This window comes from Ambystoma mexicanum, chromosome 2p, assembly GCF_040938575.1.
Source record: "Ambystoma mexicanum isolate Mex_15411 chromosome 2p, UKY_AmexF1_1, whole genome shotgun sequence".
NCBI classification, from domain to species: domain Eukaryota; kingdom Metazoa; phylum Chordata; class Amphibia; order Caudata; family Ambystomatidae; genus Ambystoma; species Ambystoma mexicanum.
The window spans coordinates 699,126,876-699,151,206 of record NC_090923.1 but is presented as its reverse complement, the minus strand read 5'-3'; positions in this window follow the sequence as shown (position 1 = coordinate 699,151,206).

Here is a 24,331-nt window from a genome sequence, read left to right as displayed (position 1 = left end):
CCCCACCCTCCGTTGTTGCCCTGTGTCTCTCTCCTTTTCCCCCCACCCCCCGCTCATGCCCTGTGTATTTCTCCTGTTCCCCCAACCCCCACTCATGCCCCATTCTCCCTCCTTTTAGCCCCACCCCCACTCATGCCCTATTCTCCCTCCCGTTCCCCCACCCCCATCTCATGCCTCGTGTCTCCCTCCTGTTCCCCCACCCCCCGCTCATGCCCCGTGTCTCTCTGCTGTTCCCCCCACCCCCCGCTCATGCCCCGTGTCTCTCTCCTGTTCCCCCCACCCCCGCTCATGACCCATGCCTCTCTTCTGTTCCCCCCACCCCCGCTTATGCCCCGTGTTTCTCTCCTGTTCCCCCCACCCACTGCTCATGCCCCGTGTCTTTCTCCTGTTCCCCCCATTCCCTGCTCATGCCCCGTGTCTCTCTCGCTTTCCCCCAACCCCCGCTCATGCCCCGTGTCTCCCTTCTGTTCCCCCACCCCCCGCTCATGCTCCGTGTCTCCCTCCTGTACCCCCCACCCTGCTCATGCACCGTGTCTCTCTCCTGTTGCCCCACCCCCCGCTCATGCCCCGTGTCTCTCTGCTGTTCCCCCCACCCCCGCTCATGCCCCGTGTCTCTCTCCTGTTCCCCCCACCCCCGCTCATGACCCATGCCTCTCTTCTGTTCCCCCCACCCCCGCTTATGCCCCGTGTTTCTCTCCTGTTCCCCCCACCCCCTGCTCATGCCCCGTGTCTTTCTCCTGTTCCCCCCATTCCCTGCTCATGCCCCGTGTCTCTCTCGCTTTCCCCCAACCCCCGCTCATGCCCCGTGTCTCCCTTCTGTTCCCCCCACCCCCCGCTCATGCTCCGTGTCTCCCTCCTGTACCCCCCCACCCCCTGCTCATGCACCGTGTCTCTCTCCTGTTGCCCCACCCTCTGCTCATGCCCCATGTCTCTCTCCTGTTCCCCCCACCCCCGCTTATGCCCCTTGTCTTACTCCTGTTCCCCCCCACCCCCGCTCATGCCCCATGTCTCCCTCCTGTTTTCCCACCCCCGCTCATGCCCCGTGTCTTTCTCCTGTTCCCCCCACCCCCCGCTCATGCCCTGTGTCTCCCTCCTGTTCCCCCACCCCCGCTCATGCCCCGTGTCTCCCTCCTGTTCCCCCACCCCCAGGCATGCCCGTGTCTCTCTCCTGTTGCCCCCCCCACCCGCCGCTCATGCCCTGTGTCTCACTGCTGTTCTCTCCACCCCCCGCTCATGCCCTGTGTCTCTCTCCTGTTCCCCCCACCCCCGCTCATGACCCATGCCTCTCTTCTGTTCCCCCCACCCCCGCTTATGCCCCGTGTCTCCCTCCTGTTCCCCCACCCCCGCTCATGCCCCGTGTCTCTCTCCTGTTCCCCCAAACCTGCTCATGCTCCGTGTCTCTTTTCTGTTCCCCCCACCCCCTGCTCATGCCCCGTGTCTCCCTCCTGTTCCCCCTACCCCCTGCTCATGCCCCGTGTCTCCCTCCTGTTCCCCCCACCCCCCTCTCATGCTCTGTGTCTCCCTCCTGTTCCCCCACCCCCCGCTCATGCCCCGTGTCTCTCTGCTGTCCCCCCACCCCCCGCTAATGCCCCATGTCTCTCTCCTGTTCCCCCCACCCCCTGCTCATGACCCGTGTCTCTGTCCTGTTGCCCCCAACCCCCCGCTCATTCCCCGTGTCTCTCTCCTGTTCCCCCCACCCCCCGCTCATGCCCTGTGTCTCCCTCCTGTTCAACCCACCCCCTGCTCATGCCCCGTGTCTCCCTCCTGTACCCCCCACTCCCTGCTCATGCCCTGTGTCTCTCTCCTTTTCCAACCACTCCCCTGTCATGCCCCGTGTCTCTCTCCTGTTCCCCCACGCCCCTCTCATGCCCTGTGTCTTTCTCCTGTTCCCCCACACCCGCTCATGTCCTGTGTCTCCCTCCTGTTCCCCCACCCCCTGCTCATGCCCCGTGTCTCCCTCATGTACCCCCCACCCTCCGTTGTTGCCCTGTGTCTCTCTCCTTTTCCCCCCACCCCCCGCTCATGCCCTGTGTCTTTCTCCTGTTCCCCACAACCCCCACTCATGCCCCATTCTCCCTCCTTTTTCCCCCCACCCCACTCATGCCCTATTCTCCCTCCTGTTCCGCCACCCCATCTCATGCCCTGTGTCTCCCTCCTGTTCAACCCACCCCCTGCTCATGCCCGTGTCTCCCTCCTGTACCCCCCACTCCCTGCTCATGCCCTGTGTCTCTCTCCTTTTCCCCCCACTAACCTGTCATGCCCCGTGTCTCTCTCCTGTTCCCCCACCCCCCTCTCATGCCCTGTGTCTTTCTCCTGTTCCCCCCACCCCGCTCATGTCCTGTGTCTCCCTCCTGTTCCCCCCACCCCCTGCTCATGCCCCGTGTCTCCCTCATGTACCCCCCACCCTCCGTTGTTGCCCTGTGTCTCTCTCCTTTTCCCCCACCCCCCGCTCATGCCCTGTGTATTTCTCCTGTTCCCCCAACCCCCACTCATGCCCCATTCTCCCTCCTTTTAGCCCCACCCCCACTCATGCCCTATTCTCCCTCCCGTTCCCCCACCCCCATCTCATGCCTCGTGTCTCCCTCCTGTTCCCCCACCCCCCGCTCATGCCCCGTGTCTCTCTGCTGTTCCCCCCACCCCCCGCTCATGCCCCGTGTCTCTCTCCTGTTCCCCCCACCCCCGCTCATGACCCATGCCTCTCTTCTGTTCCCCCCACCCCCGCTTATGCCCCGTGTTTCTCTCCTGTTCCCCCACCCCTTCCCCCCACCCCCTGCTCATGCCCCGTGTCTTTCTCCTGTTCCCCCCATTCCCTGCTCATGCCCCGTGTCTCTCTCGCTTTCCCCCAACCCCCGCTCATGCCCCGTGTCTCCCTTCTGTTCCCCCCACCCCCCGCTCATGCTCCGTGTCTCCCTCCTGTACCCCCCCACCCCCTGCTCATGCACCGTGTCTCTCTCCTGTTGCCCCACCCCCCGCTCATGCCCCGTGTCTCTCTGCTGTTCCCCCCACCCCCCGCTCATGCCCCGTGTCTCTCTCCTGTTCCCCCCACCCCCGCTCATGACCCATGCCTCTCTTCTGTTCCCCCCACCCCCGCTTATGCCCCGTGTTTCTCTCCTGTTCCCCCCACCCCCTGCTCATGCCCCGTGTCTTTTTCCTGTTCCCCCCATTCCCTGCTCATGCCCCGTGTCTCTCTCGCTTTCCCCCAACCCCCGCTCATGCCCCGTGTCTCCCTTCTGTTCCCCCCACCCCCCGCTCATGCTCCGTGTCTCCCTCCTGTACCCCCCCACCCCCTGCTCATGCACCGTGTCTCTCTCCTGTTGCCCCACCCTCTGCTCATGCCCCATGTCTCTCTCCTGTTCCCCCCACCCCCGCTTATGCCCCTTGTCTTACTCCTGTTCCCCCCCACCCCCGCTCATGCCCCATGTCTCCCTCCTGTTTCCCCACCCCCGCTCATGCCCCGTGTCTTTCTCCTGTTCCCCCCCACCCCCCGCTCATGCCCTGTGTCTCCCTCCTGTTCCCCCACCCCCGCTCATGCCCCGTGTCTCCCTCCTGTTCCCCCACCCCCAGGCATGCCCGTGTCTCTATCCTGCTCTCCCCAACCCCCGCTCATGCTCTGTGTCTCTCTCCTGTTCCCCCCATCCCCCGCTAATGCCCCATTTCTCCCTCCTGTTCCCCCCACCCCCTCTCATGCCCCGTGTCTCTCTCCTGTTCTCCCCACCCCCTGCGCATGCCCCATGTCTCCCTCATGTACCCCCACCCCTGCTCATGCCCAGTGTCTCTCTCCTTTTGCCCCCCACCCCCTGCTCATGCCCCGTGTCTCTCTCCTGTTCCCCCACCCCCCGCTCATGCCCCGTGTCTTTCTCCTGTTCTCCCCACCCCCGCTCTTGTCACGTGTCTCCCTCCTGTTCCCCCACCCCCCGCTCATGCCCCATGTCTCTCTTCTGTACCCCCCCACCACCACTCATGCCCCGTGTCTGCCCCCTGTTCCCCCCACCCCCCGCTCATGCCCCGTGTCTGCGTCCTGTTCCCCCCACCCCCGCTCATGTCCCGTGTCTCCCTCCTTTTCCCCCACCCCCCGCTCATGCCCCGTGTCTCCCTCCTGTTCCCCCCACCCCCCGCTCATGCTCCGTGTCTCCCTCTTGTACCCCCACCCTCCGCTCATGCCCCGTGTCTTTCTCCTGTTCCCCCCACCCCCCGCTCATGCCCCGTGTCTCCCTCCGGTTCCCCCAACCCCCAGTCATGCCCCATGTCTTTCTCCTGTTTCCCGCCACCCCCACTCATGCCCCGTGTCTCTCTCCTGTTCCCCCCACCCGCCGCTCATGCCCTGTGTCTTTCTCCTGTTCCCCCACCCATGCCCCGTGTCTCCCTCCTGTTCCCCACCCCCTGCTCATGCCCTGTGTCTTTCTCCTGTTCCCCCCACCCCAGCTCATGCCCTGTGTCTCCCTCCTGTTCCCCCACCTCCGGTCATGCCCCGTGTCTCTCTCCTGCTCTCCCCAACCCCCGCTCATGCTCCGTGTCTCTCTCCTGTTCCCCCCATCCCCCGCTAATGCCCCATTTCTCCCTCCTGTTCCAACCACCCCCTCTCATGCCCCATGTCTCTTTCCTGTTCTCCCCAACCCCTGCTCATGCCCCATGTCTCCCTCATGTACCCCCCTCCCCCGCTCATGCCCAGTGTCTCTCTCCTGTTGCCCCCCACCCCCTGCTCATGCCCCGTGTCTCTCTCCTGTTCCCCCACCCCCCGCTCATGCCCCGTGTCTTTCTCCTGTTCTCCCCACCCCCGCTCTTGTCACGTGTCTCCCTCCTGTTCCCCCACCCCCGCTCATGCCCCATGTCTCTCTACTGTACCCCCCCACCACCACTCATGCCCCGTGTCTGCCCCCTGTTCCCCCCCACCCCCCACTCATGCCCGTGTCTGCGTCCTGTTCCCCCCACCCCCGCTCATGTCCCGTGTCTCCCTCCTTTTCCCCCCACCCCCCACTCATGCCCCGTGTCTCCCTCCTGTACCCCCCACCCCTCGCTCATGCCCCGTGTCGCCCCCTGAACCCCCCACCCCCTGCTCATGCCCTGTGTCTTTCTCCTGTTGCCCCCAACCCCGCTCATGCCCCGTGTCTCTCTCCTGTTCCCCCACCCCCTGCTCATGCCCTGTGTCTTTCTCCTGTTCCCCCCACCCCCCGCTCATGTCCCGTGTCTCCCTCCTGTTCCCCCAACCCCTGCTCATGCCCAGTGTCTCCCTCCTGTACCCATCACCCCCGCTCATGCCCCGTGTCTCCCTCCTGTACCCCCCACCCCCCGCTCATGCCCTGTGTCTCTCTCCTGTTGCCCCCAACCCCACTCATGCCCCGTGTGTCTCTCCTGTTCCCCCACCCCCTGCTCATGCCCCGTGTCTTTCTCCTGTTTTCCCCCACCCCCTACTCATGCCCCGTGTCTTCCTCCTGTTCCCCCCACCCCCCGCTCCTGCTCCGTGTCTCCCTCTTGTACCCCCACCCTCCGCTCATGCCCCATGTCTTTCTCCTGTTCCCCCACCCCCGCTCATGCCCCATGTCTTTCTCCTGTTCCCCCACCCCCGCTCATGCCCCGTGTCTCCCTCCTGTTCCCCCAACCCCCAGTCATGCCCCATGTCTTTCTCCTGTTTCCCGCCACCCCCGCTCATGCCCCGTGTCTCTCTCCTGTTCCCCCCACCCCCGCTCATGCCCTGTGTCTTTCTCCTGTTCCCCCACCCATGCCCCGTGTCTCCCTCCTGTTCCCCACCCCCTGCTCATGCCCTGTGTCTTTCTCCTGTTCCCCCCACCCCCGCTCATGTCCTGTGTCTCCCTCCTGTTCCCCCAACCCCTGCTCATGCCCAGTGTCTCCCTCCTGTACCCCTCACCCCCCGCTCATGCCCCGTGTCTCCCTCCTGTACCCCCCACCCACCGCTCATGCCCTGTGTCTCTCTCCTGTTGCCCCGTGTGTCTCTCCTGTTCCCCCCACCCCCTGCTCATGCCCCGTGTCTTTCTCCTGTTCCCCCCACCCCCTACTCATGCCCCGTGTCTTCCTCCTGTTCCCCCCACCCCCCGCTCATGCCCCGTGTCTCCCTCCTGTTCCCCCAAACCCCGGTCATGCCCCATGTCTTTCTCCTGTTTCCCGCCACCCCCGCTCATGCCCCGTGTCTCTCTCCTGTTCCCCCCACCCCCCGCTCATGCCCTGTGTCTTTCTCCTGTTCACCCACCCATGCCCCGTGTCTCCCTCCTGTTCCCCCCACCCCCCGCTCATGCCCCGTGTCTCCCTCCTGTACCCTCCCACACCCCGCTCATGCCCTGTTTCTCTCTCCTGTTGTCCCCCACCCCCCGCTCATGCCCCGTGTCTCTCTCCCGTTCCCCCCACCCCCAGCTCATGCCCTGTGTCTTTCTCCTGACCCCCCCACCTCCCGCTCATGCCCCGTGTCTCCCTCCTGTTCCCCCCACCCCCCGGTCATGCCCCTTGTCTCTCTCCTGTTCCCCCATCCCCGCTCATGCCCTGTGTCTCTCTCCTGTTTCCCCAACCCCCTACTCATGACCCATGTCTCCCTCCTGTTCCAACCACCCCCCGCTCATGCTCCATGTCGCTCTCCTGTTCCCACCACCCCTGCGCATGCCCTGTTTCTCTCTTCTGTTCCCCCCACCCCCTGCTCATTCCCCGTGTCTCCCTCCTGTTCCCCCACCCCCGCTCATGCCCCGTGTCTCTCTCCTGTTACTCCCACCCCCCGCTCATGCCCCGTGTCTCCCTCATGTTCCCCCCAAACCCCGCTCATGCCCCGTGTCTCTTTTCTGTTCCCCCCACCCCATGCTCATGCACCGTGTCTCCCTCCTGTTCCCCCACCCCCCGCTCATGCCCCGTGTCTCTCTGCTGTTCCCCCCACCCCCCGCTCATGCCCCGTGTCTCTCTCCTGTTCCCCCCCACCCCCCGCTCATGACCCGTGCCTCTCTCCTGTTGCCCCCAACCGCCCGCTCATTCCCAGTGTCTCTCTCCTGTTCCCCCCACCCCCCGCTCATGCCCTGTGTCTCCCTCCTGTTCAACCCACCCCCTGCTCATGCCCCGTGTCTCCCTCCTGTACCCCCCCACCCCCTGCACATGCCCTGTGTCTCTCTCCTTTTCCCCTCACTCCCCCGTCATGCCCCGTGTCTCTCTCCTGTTCCCCCCACCCCCCGCTCATGCCCTGTGTCTTTATCCTGTTCCCCCACCCCCTGCTCATGTCCTTTGTCTCCCTCCTGTTCCCCCATCCCCTGCTCATGCCCCGTGTCTCCCTCATGTACCCCCCACCCTCTGCTCATGCCCCGTGTTTCTCTTCTGTTCCCCCCAACCCCCACTCATGCCCCGTGTCTCTCTCCTTTTCCCCCACCACCCGCTCATGCCCTGTGTCTCCCTCCTGTTCCCTCCACCCCCGCTCATGCCCTGTGTCTCCCGCCTGTTCCCCCCACTCCCGCTCATGACCTGTGTCTTTCTCCTGTTGCCCCCAACCCCCCGCTCATGCCCCGTATTTCTCTCCTGTTCCCCCCACCTCCCGCTCATGCCCTGTGTCTTTCTACTGTTCCCCCCCACCCACACTCATGCCCCATGCTCCCTCCTGTTCCCCCCACCCCCGGCTCATGCCCCATTCTCCCTCCTGTTCCCCCAACCCCCGCTCATACCCGTGTCTCTCCTGTTCCCACCATCCCCGGTCATGCCCCGTGTCTCTCTCCTGTTGCCCCCCACCCCTGCTCATGCCCCGTGTCTCCCTCCTGTACCACCCACCCCCCGCTCATGCCCCGTGTCTCTTTCCTGTTTCCCCCACCCTCCACTCACGCCCCGTATCTCTCTTCTGTTCCCCCCACCACCCAGTCATGATACGTGTCTCTCTCCTGTTGCCCCCAACCCCCGCTCATGCCCCGTGTCTCCCTCCTGTTCCCCCCACCCCCCGGTCATGCCCCATTTCTCTCTCCTGTTGCCTCCCACCCCCGCTCATGTCCTGTGTCTCCCTCCTGTTCCCCCACCCCCACTCATGCCCCGTGTCTCTCTCCTGTTCCCCCCAAACCCTGCTCATGCCCCGTGTCTCTTTTCTGTTCCCCCCACCCCCTGCTCATGCCCTGTGTCTCCCTCCTGTTCCCCCTACCCCCCGCTCATGCCCCGTGTCTCCCTCCTGTTCCCCCCACCCCCCTCTCATGCTCCGTGTCTCCCTCCTGTTCCCCCACCCCCTGCTCATGCCCCGTGTCTCTCTGCTGTTCCCCCCACCCCCCGCTAATGCCCCATGTCTCTCTCCTGTTCCCCCCACCCCCTGCTCATGACCCGTGTCTCTCTCCTGTTGCCCCCAACCACCTGCTCATTCCCGTGTCTCTCTCCTGTTCCCCCCACCCCCTGCTCATGCCCTGTGTCTCTCTCCTTTTCTCCCCACTCCCCCGTCATGCCCCATGTCTCTCTCCTGTTCCCCCACTCCCCTCTCATGCCCTGTGTCTTTCTCCTGTTCCCCCCACCCCCGCTCATGTCCTGTGTCTCCCTCCTGTTTCCCCACCCCCTGCTAATGCCCCGTGTTCCCCTCATGTACCCCCCACCCCCCGGTCATGACCCGTGCCTCTCTCCTGTTCCCCCCACCCCCGCTTCCCCGCTTATTCCCCGTGTCTCTCTCCTGTTCCCCCCACCCCCCACCCATGCCCCGTGTCTCCCTCCTGTTCCCAACCCCCTGCTCATGCCCTGTGTCTTTCTCCTGTTCCCCCCACCCCCGCTCATGTCCCGTGTCTCCCTCCTGTTCCCCAACCCCTGCTCATGCCCAGTGTCTCCCTCCTGTACCCCTCACCCGCCGCTCATGCCCCGTGTCTCCCTCCTGTACCCCCCACCCACCGCTCATGCCCTGTGTCTCTCTCCTGTTGCCCCGTGTGTCTCTCCTGTTCCCCCCACCCCCTGCTCATGCCCCGTGTCTTTCTCCTGTTCCCCCCACCCCCTACTCATGCCCCGTGTCTTCCTCCTGTTCCCCCCACCCCCCGCTCATGCCCCGTGTCTCCCTCCTGTTCCCCCAACCCCCGGTCATGCCCCATGTCTTTCTCCTGTTTCCCGCCACCCCCGCTCATGCCCCGTGTCTCTCTCCTGTTCCCCCCACCCCCCGCTCATGCCCTGTGTCTTTCTCCTGTTCACCCACCCATGCCCCGTGTCTCCCTCCTGTTCCCCCCACCCCCCGCTCATGCCCCGTGTCTCCCTCCTGTACCCTCCCACACCCCGCTCATGCCCTGTTTCTCTCTCCTGTTGTCCCCCACCCCCCGCTCATGCCCCGTGTCTCTCTCCCGTTCCCCCCACCCCCAGCTCATGCCCTGTGTCTTTCTCCTGACCCCCCCACCTCCCGCTCATGCCCCGTGTCTCCCTCCTGTTCCCCCCACCCCCCGGTCATGCCCCTTGTCTCTCTCCTGTTCCCCCATCCCCGCTCATGCCCTGTGTCTCTCTCCTGTTTCCCCAACCCCCTACTCATGACCCATGTCTCCCTCCTGTTCCAACCACCCCCCGCTCATGCTCCATGTCGCTCTCCTGTTCCCACCACCCCTGCGCATGCCCTGCTTCTCTCTTCTGTTCCCCCACCCCCTGCTCATTCCCCGTGTCTCCCTCCTGTTCCCCCACCCCCGCTCATGCCCCGTGTCTCTCTCCTGTTACTCCCACCAGCCCGCTCATGCCCCGTGTCTCCCTCCTGTTCCCCCCAAACCCCGCTCATGCCCCGTGTCTCTTTTCTGTTCCCCCCACCCCATGCTCATGCACCGTGTCTCCCTCCTGTTCCCCCACCCCCCGCTCATGCCCCGTGTCTCTCTGCTGTTCCCCCCACCCCCCGCTCATGCCCCGTGTCTCTCTCCTGTTCCCCCCCACCCCCGCTCATGACCCGTGCCTCTCTCCTGTTGCCCCCAACCGCCCGCTCATTCCCAGTGTCTCTCTCCTGTTCCCCCCACCCCCCGCTCATGCCCTGTGTCTCCCTCCTGTTCAACCCACCCCCTGCTCATGCCCCGTGTCTCCCTCCTGTACCCCCCTACCCCCTGCACATGCCCTGTGTCTCTCTCCTTTTCCCCCCACTCCCCTGTCATGCCCCGTGTCTCTCTCCTGTTCCCCCCACCCCCCGCTCATGCCCTGTGTCTTTATCCTGTTCCCCCACCCCCTGCTCATGTCCTTTGTCTCCCTCCTGTTCCCCCCATCCCCTGCTCATGCCCCGTGTCTCCCTCATGTACCCCCCACCCTCCGCTCATGCCCCGTGTTTCTCTTCTGTTCCCCCCAACCCCCACTCATGCCCCGTGTCTCTCTCCTTTTCCCCCACCCCCCGCTCATGCCCTGTGTCTCCCTCCTGTTCCCTCCACCCCCGCTCATGCCCTGTGTCTCCCGCCTGTTCCCCCCATTCCCGCTCATGACCCGTGTCTTTCTCCTGTTGCCCCCAACCCCCCGCTCATGCCCCGTATCTCTCTCCTGTTCCCCCCACCTCCCGCTCATGCCCTGTGTCTTTCTACTGTTCCCCCCCACCCACACTCATGCCCCATGCTCCCTCCTGTTCCCCCCACCCCCGGCTCATGCCCCATTCTCCCTCCTGTTCCCCCCACCCCCGCTCATGCCCGTGTCTCTCCTGTTCCCACCACCCCCGGTCATGCCCCGTGTCTCTCTCCTGTTGCCCCCCACCCCCTGCTCATGCCCCGTGTCTCCCTCCTGTACCACCCACCCCCCGCTCATGCCCCGTGTCTCTTTCCTGTTTCCCCCACCCTCCACTCACGCCCCGTATCTCTCTTCTGTTCCCCCCACCACCCAGTCATGATACGTGTCTCTCTCCTGTTGCCCCCACCCCCCGCTCATGCCCCGTGTCTCCCTCCTGTTCCCCCCATCCCCCGGTCATGCCCCATGTCTCTCTCCTGTGGCCTCCCACCCCCGCTCATGTCCTGTGTCTCCCTCCTGTTCCCCCACCCCCACTAATGCCCCGTGTCTCTCTCCTGTTCCCCCCAAACCCTGCTCATGCCCCGTGTCTCTTTTCTGTTCCCCCCACCCCCTGCTCATGCCCCGTGTCTCCCTCCTGTTCCCCCTACCCCCCGCTCATGCCCCGTGTCTCCCTCCTGTTCCCCCCACCCCCTCTCATGCTCCGTGTCTACCTCCTGTTCCCCCACCCCCTGCTCATGCCCCGTGTCTCTCTGCTGTTCCCCCCACCCCCCGCTAAATCCCCGTGTCTCTCTCCTGTTCCCCCCACCCCCTGCTCATGACCCGTGTCTCTCTCCTGTTGCCCCCAACCCCCTGCTCATTCCCGTGTCTCTCTCCTGTTCCCCCCACCCCCTGCTCATGCCCTGTGTCTCTCTCCTTTTCTCCCCACTCCCCCGTCATGCCCCATGTCTCTCTCCTGTTCCCCCACCCCCCTCTCATGCCCTGTGTCTTCCTCCTGTTCCCCCCACCCCCTTCATGTCCTGTGTCTCCCTCCTGTTCCCCCACCCCCTGCTCTGCCCCGTGTTCCCCTCATGTACCCCCGACCCTCCGCTCTTGCCCCATGTCTCTCTCCTGTTCCCCCCACCACCCGCTCATGCCCTGTGTCTTTCTCCTGTTCCCCCCAACCGCCACTCATGTCCCATTCTCCCTCCTTTTCCCCCCACCCCCCACTCATGCCCTATTCTCCCTCCTGTTCCACCCACCCCCACTCTTGCCCCTTGTCTCTCTCCTGTTGCCCCCCACCCCCTGTTCATGCCCTCTGTCTCTCTCCTGTTGCCCCCACCCCCTGCTCATGCCCCGTTTCTCCCTCCTGTACCACCCACCCCCCCTCATGCCCCGGGTCTCTCTCCTGTTTCCCCCACCCTCCACTCATGCCCAGTGTCTCTCTGCTGTTCCCCCCACCCCCCGCTCATACCCCGTGTCTCTCTCCTGTTCCCCCCACCCCCCGCTCATGACCCGTGCCTCTCTCCTGTTCCCCCCACCCCCGCTTCCCCGCTTATTCCCCGTGTCTCTCTCCTGTTCCCCCCACCCCCCGCTAATGCCCCGTGTCTCTCTCCTGTTCCCCCACCCCCGCTCATGACCCGTGTCTCTCTCCTGTTGCCCCCAACCCCCCGCTCATTCCCCGTGTCTCTCTCCTGTTCCCCCCACCCCCCGCTCATGCCCTGTGTCTCCCTCCTGTTCAACCCACCCCCTGCTCATGCCCCGTGTCTCCCTCCTATACCCCCCCACCCACTGCTCATGCCCTGTGTCTCTCTCCTTTTCCCCCCACTCCCCCGTCATGCCCCGTGTCTCTCTCCTGTTCCCCCCACCCCCCTCTCATGCCCTGTGTCTTTCTCCTGTTCCCCCCACCCCCCGCTCATGTCCTGTGTCTCCCTCCTATTCCCCCCACCCCCTGCTTATGCCCCGTGTCTCCCTCATGTACCCCCCACCCTCCGCTCATGCCCCGTGTCTCTCTCCTGTTCCACCCACCCCCCGCTCATGCCCTGTGTCTTTCTCCTGTTCCCCCCAACCCTCACTCATGCCCCATTCTCCCTCCTGTTCCCCCCACCCCCCGCTCATGCCCCATTCTCCCTCCTGTTCCCTCTACCCCCGCTCATGCCCGTGTCTCTCCTGTTCCCACCACCCCCGGTCATGCCCCGTGTCTCTCTCCTGTTGGCCCCCACCCCCTGCTCATGCCCCGTTTCTCCCTCCTTTACCACCCACTCCCCGCTCATGCCCTGTGTCTCTCTCCTGTTCCCCCCACCCTCCACTCATGCCCCGTGTCTCTCTTCTGTTCCCCCCACCACCAGGTCATGCTCCATGTCTCTCTCCTGTTGCCCCTACCTCCCGCTCATGCCCCGTGTCTCTCTCCTGTTCCCCCCCCCGGTCATGCCCCGTGTCTCTCTCCTGTTGCTGTTGCCTCCCACCCCCCACCCATGCCCCGTGTCTCTCTCCTGTACCCCCACCCCCCGCTTATTCCCCGTGTCTTACTCCAGTTCCCCCCACCCCCTGCTCTTGCCCTGTGTCTCCCTCCTGTTCCCCCATCCCCGCTCAAGCCCCGTGTCTCCCTCCTGTACCCCCCACCCCCGATCATGCCCAGTGTCTCTCTCCTGTTGCCCCCGAGCCCCCGCTCATGCCCCTTGTCTCTCTCCTGTTCCCCCCATGCCCCCGCTCATGCCCTGTGTCTTTCTCCTGCTCCCCCACACCACCTGGTCATGCCCTGTGTCTCCCTCCTGTTACCCCCACACCCCGCTCATGCCCCGTGTCTCTCTCCTGGTCCCCCCTCGCCCCGCCGATGCCCTGTTGTGTTCTCTTTATACACCCCGTCTTCCCTTTCCATGGTGTCCATCTTGGTAAAAGCTTTTCCGTCCTACGGTTTGGGAAGAAAAATCTTTTTTTTACCACCCCGGGTTCCCACTTTGAGAACCTAGGATGCTGGTGGTCTTCATCCATTGAAAAGGACGTTATGGTTACGTTGCACTAATAAAAACCTATGAAATTCAGTAAAATAAATGTGTTAAAGTGACGTTATGATTAAGTTGCACTAATAAAAAACTATGAAATTCAATGAAAAAACTTTGTTAAAGGGACGTTATGGTTAAGTTGCACTAATAAAAACCTATGAAATTCAATGAAAAAACATTGTTAAAGGGACGTTATGGTAAAGTTGCACTAATAAAAACCTATGAAATTCAGTAAAATAACTTTTTTTAAAGGGATGTTATGATTAAGTTGCGCTACTATAAACCTATGAAATTCAGAGATAAAACTTTGTTAAAGGGACGTTATGGTTCCAAGTAAAACCGAAAAACCCTTGAAATTCTCCCGTTATGGTAAGCTAAGCACCCATAACTTGCGCCACCACCGTGCACTGCTAAGACTAACACCCAGGACATCAAAGATGACATCACAAATGTCATTGATGACATCACATGTCTGTCTCCCTCTTTTTTCCTTTACTGACATATCTAGGCCACATGGTTTTCTTCAGTAACAGTCATGAACTAAACATTGTAAACGTACTATATTTGTGGACTTATCCTTCAAGTATGTTCTTACAGTAATTCCCTTAGGGTCCAGTCATATCATATAAAACATATACACAGGGGAAGACACAAGCTTGAAAGACAGCAATCCTTTCTGTGCATTAAAATAATCAGTAGAGTTAACAGCACTTTCTGATAGTTCTGTTGTTTTTTTATTACTATACTTTCCCTGCATATGCTCATATTTGTATACATTGTACTCACACTACTTTCCTTAGGGTCCAGTCACATCATTTGATACATATACATAGGGTAAATGGCAGCTTTGAAACAGAGCAATCATTTATTAGCATAAAAATAATCAGTTATTGTTATGAATTGTTTCTGCTACTACTTCTGCTTTTTTGCTTACTTCACTTTCCCTGTATATACCCATATTTGTATGCGTTATTGTGTCTTTATGTTTTGTCTGTAATAATGCAATTATATAATACGTGGGTTTTATTAGCTACTTATTACATATTTCACAGTACACAAAACTCTAATAGGAAAACAGTTATCATTTCATTATTCAACATATCAACATTATGAATATTATACCTTCATCATGTATGCTGCACACAATGCCTATGTTTCTACATGAGTAGCTTACTATACTGTAAAGAACTTCATAATAGAATGCTATGTATATCAATGCATTGTTTAATGCACTACATAGCTCATGATATTTATTCCAATGATCATTGACACTTTTTTCTCAACATTATAATAAGAATACCTTGTACAGACATTTCATGAAAAGTAAATGCACATGTGATGTCATCAGTGATGTCATCAATGACATTTGTGATGTCATCGCTGATGTCCTGGGTGTTAGTCTTAGCAGTGCACGGTGGTGGCACGAGTTATGGTTGCTTAGCTTACCATAACTGGCGAATTTCAAGGGTATTTTGGTTTTACTAGGAACCATAACGTCCCTTTAACAAAGTTTTTTCACTGAATTTCATAGATTTTTAGTAGCGGAACTTAATCATAACGTCCCTTTAACAAAGTTTTTTCACTGAATATATATATATATATATATATATATATATATATATATATATATATATATTCAGTAAAAAAATGTTGTTAAAGGGACGTTATGGTTCCAAGTAAAACCAAAAAACCCCTGAAATTCGTTAATTTCTGTAAGTTTTGTGACAATCCATCCAGTAGTTCCCTTAAAAACGATCAAAAAGTATGCCTCTAAAAATTAGTGATATCTATGTCCGCTCTGCGGTCACACTTCCCTGTTCGCTCTGTGGAGAAGATTGCAATTGGCTATTCCGTGGCATGCTGCCCACGACCATGTTGTGTTTTCACCGATTGGTTGTAGCACAGCGTGAAGTGCGTCTTAATCTTTCGATACGTCCGCCATGTTTACTGCATTTTCTGTTGAACGTGGACATCACCGCTAACGTACCTAAACGAAGAAGCCACCAATGCACTTGTTACACTTATGAAACACTGTTTCGAAAGGTGAGTGTTAATGTGACGTGGTAGTAAAAAGTCAAACATTGAAGTATTCTTGTTAGCACTGTCATACGGTACAGTGAAACTTACTACTCATTGTACGAAATTAACATACTGCGTCCATTTTCTAATACATAAACAACATTACTGCAGTCAGGCTGGCGTCCTACTGTTTGAAATCTAAGCCAGCCACCCGCACTATTTCGTACACAAAGCACTTCTGCATGTGTACGGGGGTAGCGGTTCTCATGAATAGCCGCTGATATGTTGTTGCAAAATGAGAATGTATTTGCATTCGAAGTGAAGGCCACTTCATTTTCTATTTCCAATACGAGCTCAGTACGGCCGCATATTTGTCGACACCCATAAGGGTCAGTTGTTTTTTAAACTTGAGGTACAGGGAAAGAGCAGATAGAATGCAGGGAGTAACAGTTAGAAAAAACATATTGTTTGATATGGTTTTGCTTCAAAAATGTTTGCACCGACCATGAAATATTAGTTCCCCGAATAGGCACTCTTCCACATACACTACTGTCTGACTGAAGCGAATGCAATGGAGGCGGTCCACATCATGTAAGTGTATTTTTCCCACCTATATACCGAATTGACATTACATTTTTTCTTTGGGGAAAAAATATATTTTTCCTAATGAATTACAAGGTTTATGTGCCGTTGAATTTTTTTTTCCCATTATGGACATTGCACATTGTCGCCATTTGTAGGGTGCCACTACATTTTCCCAAATTAAATTAATATTTAGCAAAAAAAGTATGTGTTACAACTTTGTTTCGTGCAGAGGTTGCATATTGATAGAAGTTTAATTTCCCGGTTCTCCGCTCAGCTACTTCCAAACAAAAATTTTAATATTAATAAAGACGTTCCAGCTTTCTGTGCCGTTCGATTTTTTTTTCCCATTATTGACATTGCACATTGTCCCCGTCCATAGGGTCCCACTACATTTCCTCCTATTGAATTACATTTTTACTGAAAATGTTATGTATTACAACTTTGGTTTATCCAAAGGTTGCGTATTGATACATGTTTTATTTCCCCTTTCTCCCTCAGATACTTCCTTCCCTATTGTGATTGTCACAGATTACAGCTGCCGAGTGACGGCTTTTTTAACCCACAAATGCAACTGTTCATCACCAGTTGTCTGTGCGTCATAATTCACTGGGATGACCGTGTCGGAACTCTGTGTCCTTACGCTGCTTCACCATAAGGAGTAACATTCCATCCTTTCTGGTGGTGTAGATCACAGCAGTTGACGTCGTCTTGCACATCGATGTGGGAGGAAAATGACTACTGTGGTGGCAATGCTTACTTTCTGTGTGTGAAAAAAACCAACGTGGCCATTAACGTTTTCATTGTCGACCAAAGAGACAAACTTACTACTTCTATGAAATGTGAATAGGGCGATCATTTCGCACAGTTCATTGTGAAACACAACTACTTTACTAATTGAATAGGGTGATGATTTTGCCCAGTTAATTGTGAAATAAAAGTACTGTACCATTTCTTAAATGTTAGTGTTTTTTTTTTTACAAATTTACTCTCACAATGTGGCATGCTTCGTTGCAGGTCGTAATGTGTTCTTTTGTAGGTGCTACATCACGGCACGTACGTCCATATGGACGCATTTGTTTAAGCTGCCAAGGAACGTTATGGAGAAAGGTACTGCATACCACTTCCTTTGGCTACGGGAGGGTCAGGCCCATCTCATATGCTTTAGTGCCGTCAGGCCAATTTCTGTCACCCAGATGCCCTATTAACCAACATTAGTTCAGAATGATTAGTATCTTCTTAAAAGAGGAAAAATGAAGTAAGGTGCACTGAAAGTATTTGCTGCACAGAAATGTTTGTAAAATAATATATGGTTACACCCTCCCAATACACATATCTTCACACCTTTCGACCTGTGCCACTTACGAAATTATGTGTCGATAGGTGAGTGGTAATGGTGTAGCTTCCAGTAGTTCTAACGTCATTGCGCTTCCCATCACAGAGTTTGTTTGAGATTTTATGTAAACGTAAGTAGACTACTCCTTTGCGTTTTTTATGCACAATTTTATAGAAAAACATTACTACATGTACAACTCATGTATGTAAAGGTCATTGACAACACCCGAAAAGCTTTGTGTTGTGCATGTGATAGTGTTTAGATATTTAACAAGTGTCGTCATGTACATAACAAATCAACGGTACAGCTTCCGCCTCTAAGGGATAGCCTCTATGTATGGTTATTGGCCACAATGTCGGGGATGTGGCTACTGGCCATTACTGGAAGGGACAAAACATTGCATTGAGGTCGCCATGTCCACCAGGGACTGACTTTCTGGTAAAAGGTCTTGCTCTTAACCATACATTTCTAAGGAACTCAAATGTGGTGCTGCCTTTACGGTCACACAGTTTCATTTTTGCTTTCTGCAGCCTGCAATGGAAAGCAAAGAAGGCTTTCTATCCAAAACCTGTCTTCCCTTTCTACGGTGGCCATTTTGAAAAAGAATTTGCTTTCTTCAGCCGGGAACACCGGAGGCGTTCCAGTTTAAGACAAAAAATCCTCTTTCTTGGTACCACGGGTTACTGCTGTAAAATATCGATTTCTAATGGCATTCATCCCCCACTCTTTGGGGAGGAATGGGGGTTAATGATCCAGATACGTCGGTATGCACTCTTGCTTATATTGTGTTGCACACTTGCCTTGTGGAGTTCTGCACCGGAAATGTTCCAGTTACAATTCCTACAAGAATATACAATCTACTTACGCACTATCAACCAGTTACACATGTCATTGTGAAGTGGCTATGACTTTTCGAACACGCCCCCATGCTGTGCGCCAGCATATGATAATGAATGTAGAACAAAATGTTTATTAAAGTACTGTTATGATGTATTTACACTACTAAAAACCTATGGCATTCAGTTAAAAAAACGTTGTTAAAGGGACATTATGGTTACGTTGCCCTCCCAAAAACCTGTAAAATTCACTACAAAAAATCATTGTTGAGGGGACGTTATGCTTAAGTTGCCCTACGAAAAACCTGTGCACTTCACTAAAAACAAATGTTCGCCCTCCCCATTATGGCTCAAATTAAAACCGAAAATTCCCTGAAATTCGCCAGTTATGGAAGACCGAGCCCCCATACTTGCCATCACCACTGTGCACTGCTAACACTAATACCCAGAACATGAAAGATGTCATCTCAAATGTCACTGATGACATCACTGACGACATCACATGTTTAGCCCCTTTGTTTTCATTCCCTGCCCTATATATATATATATATATATATATATATATATATATATATATATATATATATATATATATATATATGTACATTCAGTAAAGAAACTTTGTTAAAGGGATGTTATACTTCACAGTGAAACCAAAATACACTGCACATTACCCCATTATGGTAAGCTCAGCAACCATAACTCGCACCATCTACGTGCATTGCTAAGACTAACACCCAGGACATCAAAGGGATGTCTCAACATTTTTAGATGGCTTCTAACTATATTGACATTTGACAAATGTGGACAAATGTTTTCAGAAAGATTATAGACCCAAGCTTGAATGATTGTGCACAGTCAGCATGGATTTTGTCAAGTGGGGGCTAAGTTATATGACTATTTTATGTATGTAAATGTTAACACTTTTGAGAAAAAAAGTATGGGCGGATTTGCAGCAAACTTATGTAAGGAGCATTGGCAAGCACCGAAAAGCATGGTTTTGCAAATTTGTGCATGTTTTATTTTTTGAAGTGTCATAATGTAGGTACAAAAAATGGTGATATCCTTTGGTGACTGAGTGTTAGGCAGAAACCTGTGCAGTTCCCTCTGGGACCACTGCAAAAAGGTTAAGACTACAGGAGTTAGCAGTAAACCCAATTGGTAGCTGTCTGCACCACCCAGATTTACCTGGTAGCTGTGGCTGAGCAGTCAGACTTCTCTCAAGACGAGTTAGGCAGTATATAGAGTATACAAAATAGGGCAATTTACACAGTAGAACAAGCAGACACTGATCAGAGCTTGGGTGTAAAGATATATAATTATTTATTTAAAAACACATCTATGAAAAACACACTGGTACTAATATGGCAAACAACTTCAATCACAGTTACTATAAGTATATATCAATCCCATAACAATATTTCGACAAGTCTAGGTTCAAAGACACCACTTATTTGCAGACAGAGGTGAGTGCTTAACCTAGATGGCACTCTAGTATTCGTTAGAAAGGGAGAGAAAAAGGCAGGGTATGAAACCAACTCAGTACCAACACTTTTACAAAGCAAATGCAAGGCAGGGTCTACTGTAGATCACAAAGTTCAGAGGCCAGGCCCACTCGGAGAGAGGCAAGGTGGTATGTCCCAAAAATACCACAGTGGAAATGCACTTTAAGTCTTTGTAGCAAAATGTCACAGAAAAGGTTGGACCAGTTTTAGAACAAAAGTTAAGAAGGTCTGGAGGCGACCCAGTGGAAAGGTAAGGATTTAAGACACCTCACGCTAACCGTTTCAAGGGAAGCCAGGCGAACACAGTACCTTGGAAGTGGAGAGACAGCTCCGGCGAGGGCAGTTGTTCCTGGTGGTGGATGCAAGTCGGGGCTTTGCCAGAAGAAGAGATGATCTCGTCGTAGAGGAAAGTTGAAGATCGTTGCACCACCAGGGAAGAGACCAGCCGCGGAGTGCTCAGTCACAAGGCACCACCTTTTGATCGTGGTACAGCGGTTAGTGGCTATCCGGTTGCCAGGTTGCTCAGCACGGGCAATTCGACCACTAGACATCCTGGAAGCGAAGAAAAAGCAAGGGACTGCTTGTTCCCACCAGTCAAAGGGAAGAAGACTCTCCAGCAGGGAGATCTCCTCTGTCGTTGGGAAGTGGTGAGTCGGTTCAGCAGGGCTCCACCGGTGGTGTTGTCGTTGCAGGTCGGCTCAGCTTCTCCCTCATCGGATTCTTAGGTCCTGTGGCGACTTCTGAAGTTCCAGTCCCCAAAGCCCTGCTTTTATGCAGAAAACCCCCATTCATTCAGCCTAGCTGTCAATCAAACATGCTAAGTGGTGAGCGGGGCGGCTCACCACTTGGGCCAATCACACCAGAGTGCGACTTGAGTTGGCAAGGCAACTCAGTCCAGGGTGCCTAAACCCTCTCCCACGCCCCCTGTGGTACCCAGACAGAATGGCACCACTCTGGAGGGCTTATGGGCAGAAGCCCGCCAAAAGTGGAACAAAGGGCTCAACCTTTGGTTTGGAGTTACAGAGGCGAACACATACGCCATTTAAAAAACGAGTTCTGGCAGAAAATACCAACCGGTGAATTCATTTTAATTTAATAAACCGGCGGTATGACCGCTGGGTCTACTGTAGATCACAAAGTTCAGAGCCCAGGCCCACTCGGAGAGAGGCAAGGTGGTATGTCCCAAAAATACCACAGTGGAAATGCACTTTAAGTCTTTGTAGCAAAATGTCACAGAAAAGGTTGGACCAGTTTTAGAACAAAAGTTAAGAAGGTCTGGAGGCGACCCAGTGGAAAGGTAAGGATTTAAGACACCTCACGCTAACCGTTTTAAGGGAAGCCAGGCGAACACAGTACCTTGGAAGTGGAGAGACAGCTCCGGCGAGGGCAGTTGTTCCTGGTGGTGGATGCAAGTCGGGGCTTTGCCAGAAGAAGAGATGATCTTGTCGTAGAGGAAAGTTGAAGATCGTTGCACCACCAGGGAAGAGACCAGCCGCGGAGTGCTCAGTCACAAGGCACCACCTTTTGATCGTGGTACAGCGGTTAGTGGCTATCCGGTTGCCAGGTTGCTCAGCACGGGCAATTCGACCACTAGACATCCTGGAAGCGAAGAAAAAGCAAGGGACTGCTTGTTCCCACCAGTCAAAGGGAAGAAGACTCTCCAGCAGGGAGATCTCCTCTGTCGTTGGGAAGTGGTGAGTCGGTTCAGCAGGGCTCCACTGGTGGTGTTGTCGTTGCAGGTCGGCTCAGCTTCTCCCTCATCGGATTCTTAGGTCCTGTGGCGACTTCTGAAGTTCCAGTCCCCAAAGCCCTGCTTTTATGCAGAAAACCCCCATTCATTCAGCCTAGCTGTCAATCAAACATGCTAAGTGGTGAGCGGGGCGGCTCACCACTTGGGCCAATCACACCAGAGTGCGACTTAAGTTGGCAAGGCAACTCAGTCCAGGGTGCCTAAACCCTCTCCCACGCCCCCTGTGGTACCCAGACAGAATGGCACCACTCTGGAGGGCTTATGGGCAGAAGCCCGCCAAAAGTGGAACAAAGGGCTCAACCTTTGGTTTGGAGTTACAGAGGCGAACACATACGCCATTTAAAAAACGAGTTCTGGCAGAAAATACCAACCGGTGAATTCATTTTAATTTAATAAACCGGCGGTATGACCGAGGCTACATAGAAAAAGTATTAGCCTCGAACAATGGGAAAATCCCATAGCAATATATTTGCGGTCGAATATAAAAAGTAGTATCCCTGCCACCAGCTAAAACGCGACGAGGGGGGACGGGACAGTGCCCCCTTGAACAGCAGACCCAGGGGTAATCGAATTACCCCTACCAGTACGTCCACAATAGGATGGTTTGTACTGGTTCTGTTAGTAAATTTAGGTCTAGTAAAGCCAATGGTGACTTTACATGCCCTGGGAGACAGTAGTCAGTCCCAGGGTATGGAGTCTATGGTGGGGGTCACCTAGGACACCCCAGTGTTACGGCACGGAGGGTGCTGTGTAACACACATAGCAAAACACATGAAACCCTATGGAGTAAAAGACCCCATAGCCCATAGAACACATTAACAATCAAAGAAATACCACAAATCATGTCCAAGAGTGGGAGAAAAAGAGTCTCACTCTTGGCAGGATGAAAAAACAAACTCCAGAAATCCAGCAAAGCTGCTGGGGGACTCACTAGGTTAGGAAATTCAGCCTAAACAGAGAATTCTCCCTAACACTGAGGTATAGACTGTGGCTATGGGCAGTGGCCAGATTTTCTGTGTCATGGCCTAAGGCCATGACTCTGACAATCTGGCTACTGGCCATGACTGCGAGGGACCAGCAATGGAGTTAAAGTGGGAATGGCCACCAGGGACAACTATGTGGTAACATTTTTTGAAATTGGGACAGGTTTGAAAGGGAAAAAAATAATTACTTGTAGGTACAGGTTGAAGTGCTGGATGAGATTGCAGCAAATATGCACAAGGAGGGTCAGCAACAATATGCCCTGTATTTGTTTTGTTTTTTTAATTGTAAAATGTAAGTACACAACAGTGTGATATAACATTGGTGGTTAGCCAATGGGTCAAGCCATGAGCAAGGAGCAATGTGTACTCGAATTTGCTTGTTGGGGCATGCAGTATGGCCAAAGCAGTAGGTTTGAATGGGAAAACATGTATTGCTTGCGGATACAGCCTGAGGTGGTGGACTAGATTACAACAATCTTGCGCGATGAGCATTAGCAAGGATCTTAATGCATGTTGTTGGCAACTGTCTTCTGTTTTATTTTTTGAAAGAGTAAGAATGTAAATAGAAAAAACTAGTGATATACATTTGGTGTCTGAGTAGTGGGCCTGGCCCTCAGCAAATGAAAATGTGTACTCTGACTTGCTTATTGAGGAATGTAGCATGGCTGAAGCCTATGCCCCATGGATTTGGAGACTGGCCATGGTTGCAAGCCATGAGCACTGGCCATTGGTTACATTATTAGGGTATAGTGGACACTGATCTCGTATGCAGGGTAACTGCAGTGAATAATAGGGGTGGTCTGGTTCGGCTGGGGTCATGGTGGAGCCTTATGCCCTAGGCAATTGAATGATATTTTCCATCCCCAGCATGCACTGTTAATAACGACAGACATAAGTATGTGTTGCAAAAAATATGTCTCTTAAAGGAGGTTTATAGTTTTTTTTAAACTTTCTTTAGTGGCAATTCATTTCAACAGCACAAAAAACACCAAACATCCCCTGCCCAGCCCGCCATCCCCCACCGGTGCTACACAAAGGCATGACAGCATAACACAACACATCTTTCCAGCTATGAGAAAAAAAAAAACATTCAAGGAAGAGAGGAGAGACTTAACAATGGACACACCCTATCATTCGGCACAACAGGACCAGTACATTGTGATCGACAAGTCCAGTATTCCCCAAGTGGCATCTCCAGGATCACCCAGACGAACCTCAACTTCCGCTGAATCCCAAATCCGTGCTTCAACATGGTTCCGCAGTGGTTCATTAGCGGGCATCAGCTAATAAATGAGCTATTTCCTACGGGGGGAATCAGGGCAAAGTCCCTGCAACGGTAGGGGCTCGGAGTCCCCTCCATTCGGCTTCTTGAGAAGATATAGCGTATAAGCATCCCACATCTGCCTATCACCCCAGCACTTCCCTTTCATTGTGCCCTATCTCGTTTCCATATCATGACAGTACAGGACATCTTCAGACCATTGGACAAATGTCGGGCCTCGCTTCCTACCCCTCCCGATGGCCATACAACGCTTAGCCAAGATCAGGAGGAGGCCCACCAACTTCCTGATGCCCCTAGGTATTCGTTTGGTATATCCCAGAAGAGCAAGCATGGGATCAGGTGCGAGCTGCTAGCCCCACAATGTCACCAAGAACCGCAAACACCTGTGCCCAAAAGAGCTCCAACTTCCCACATTCCCAGGACACATGCAGAAACCCCGCCTCTTCACGCCCACATCTAATACAGGCACCCGACCTATGGGGAAAGTAAGTTTTCAACTGAGCCGTAGTATAATAACACTGATGCAGAAATTTCAAATGGATCAGCTTGAAATTAGTGTTGACAGCTCCCTTCCTTGTCATTTCACAGCAATAGTTCCACATGTCGACTGGAATCTCCCTATCCAATGTCCTCTCCCACAGTTCCCAGGATGACGCTGTGGCGCCAAGTCTATCTCTCAGGGCTACTGC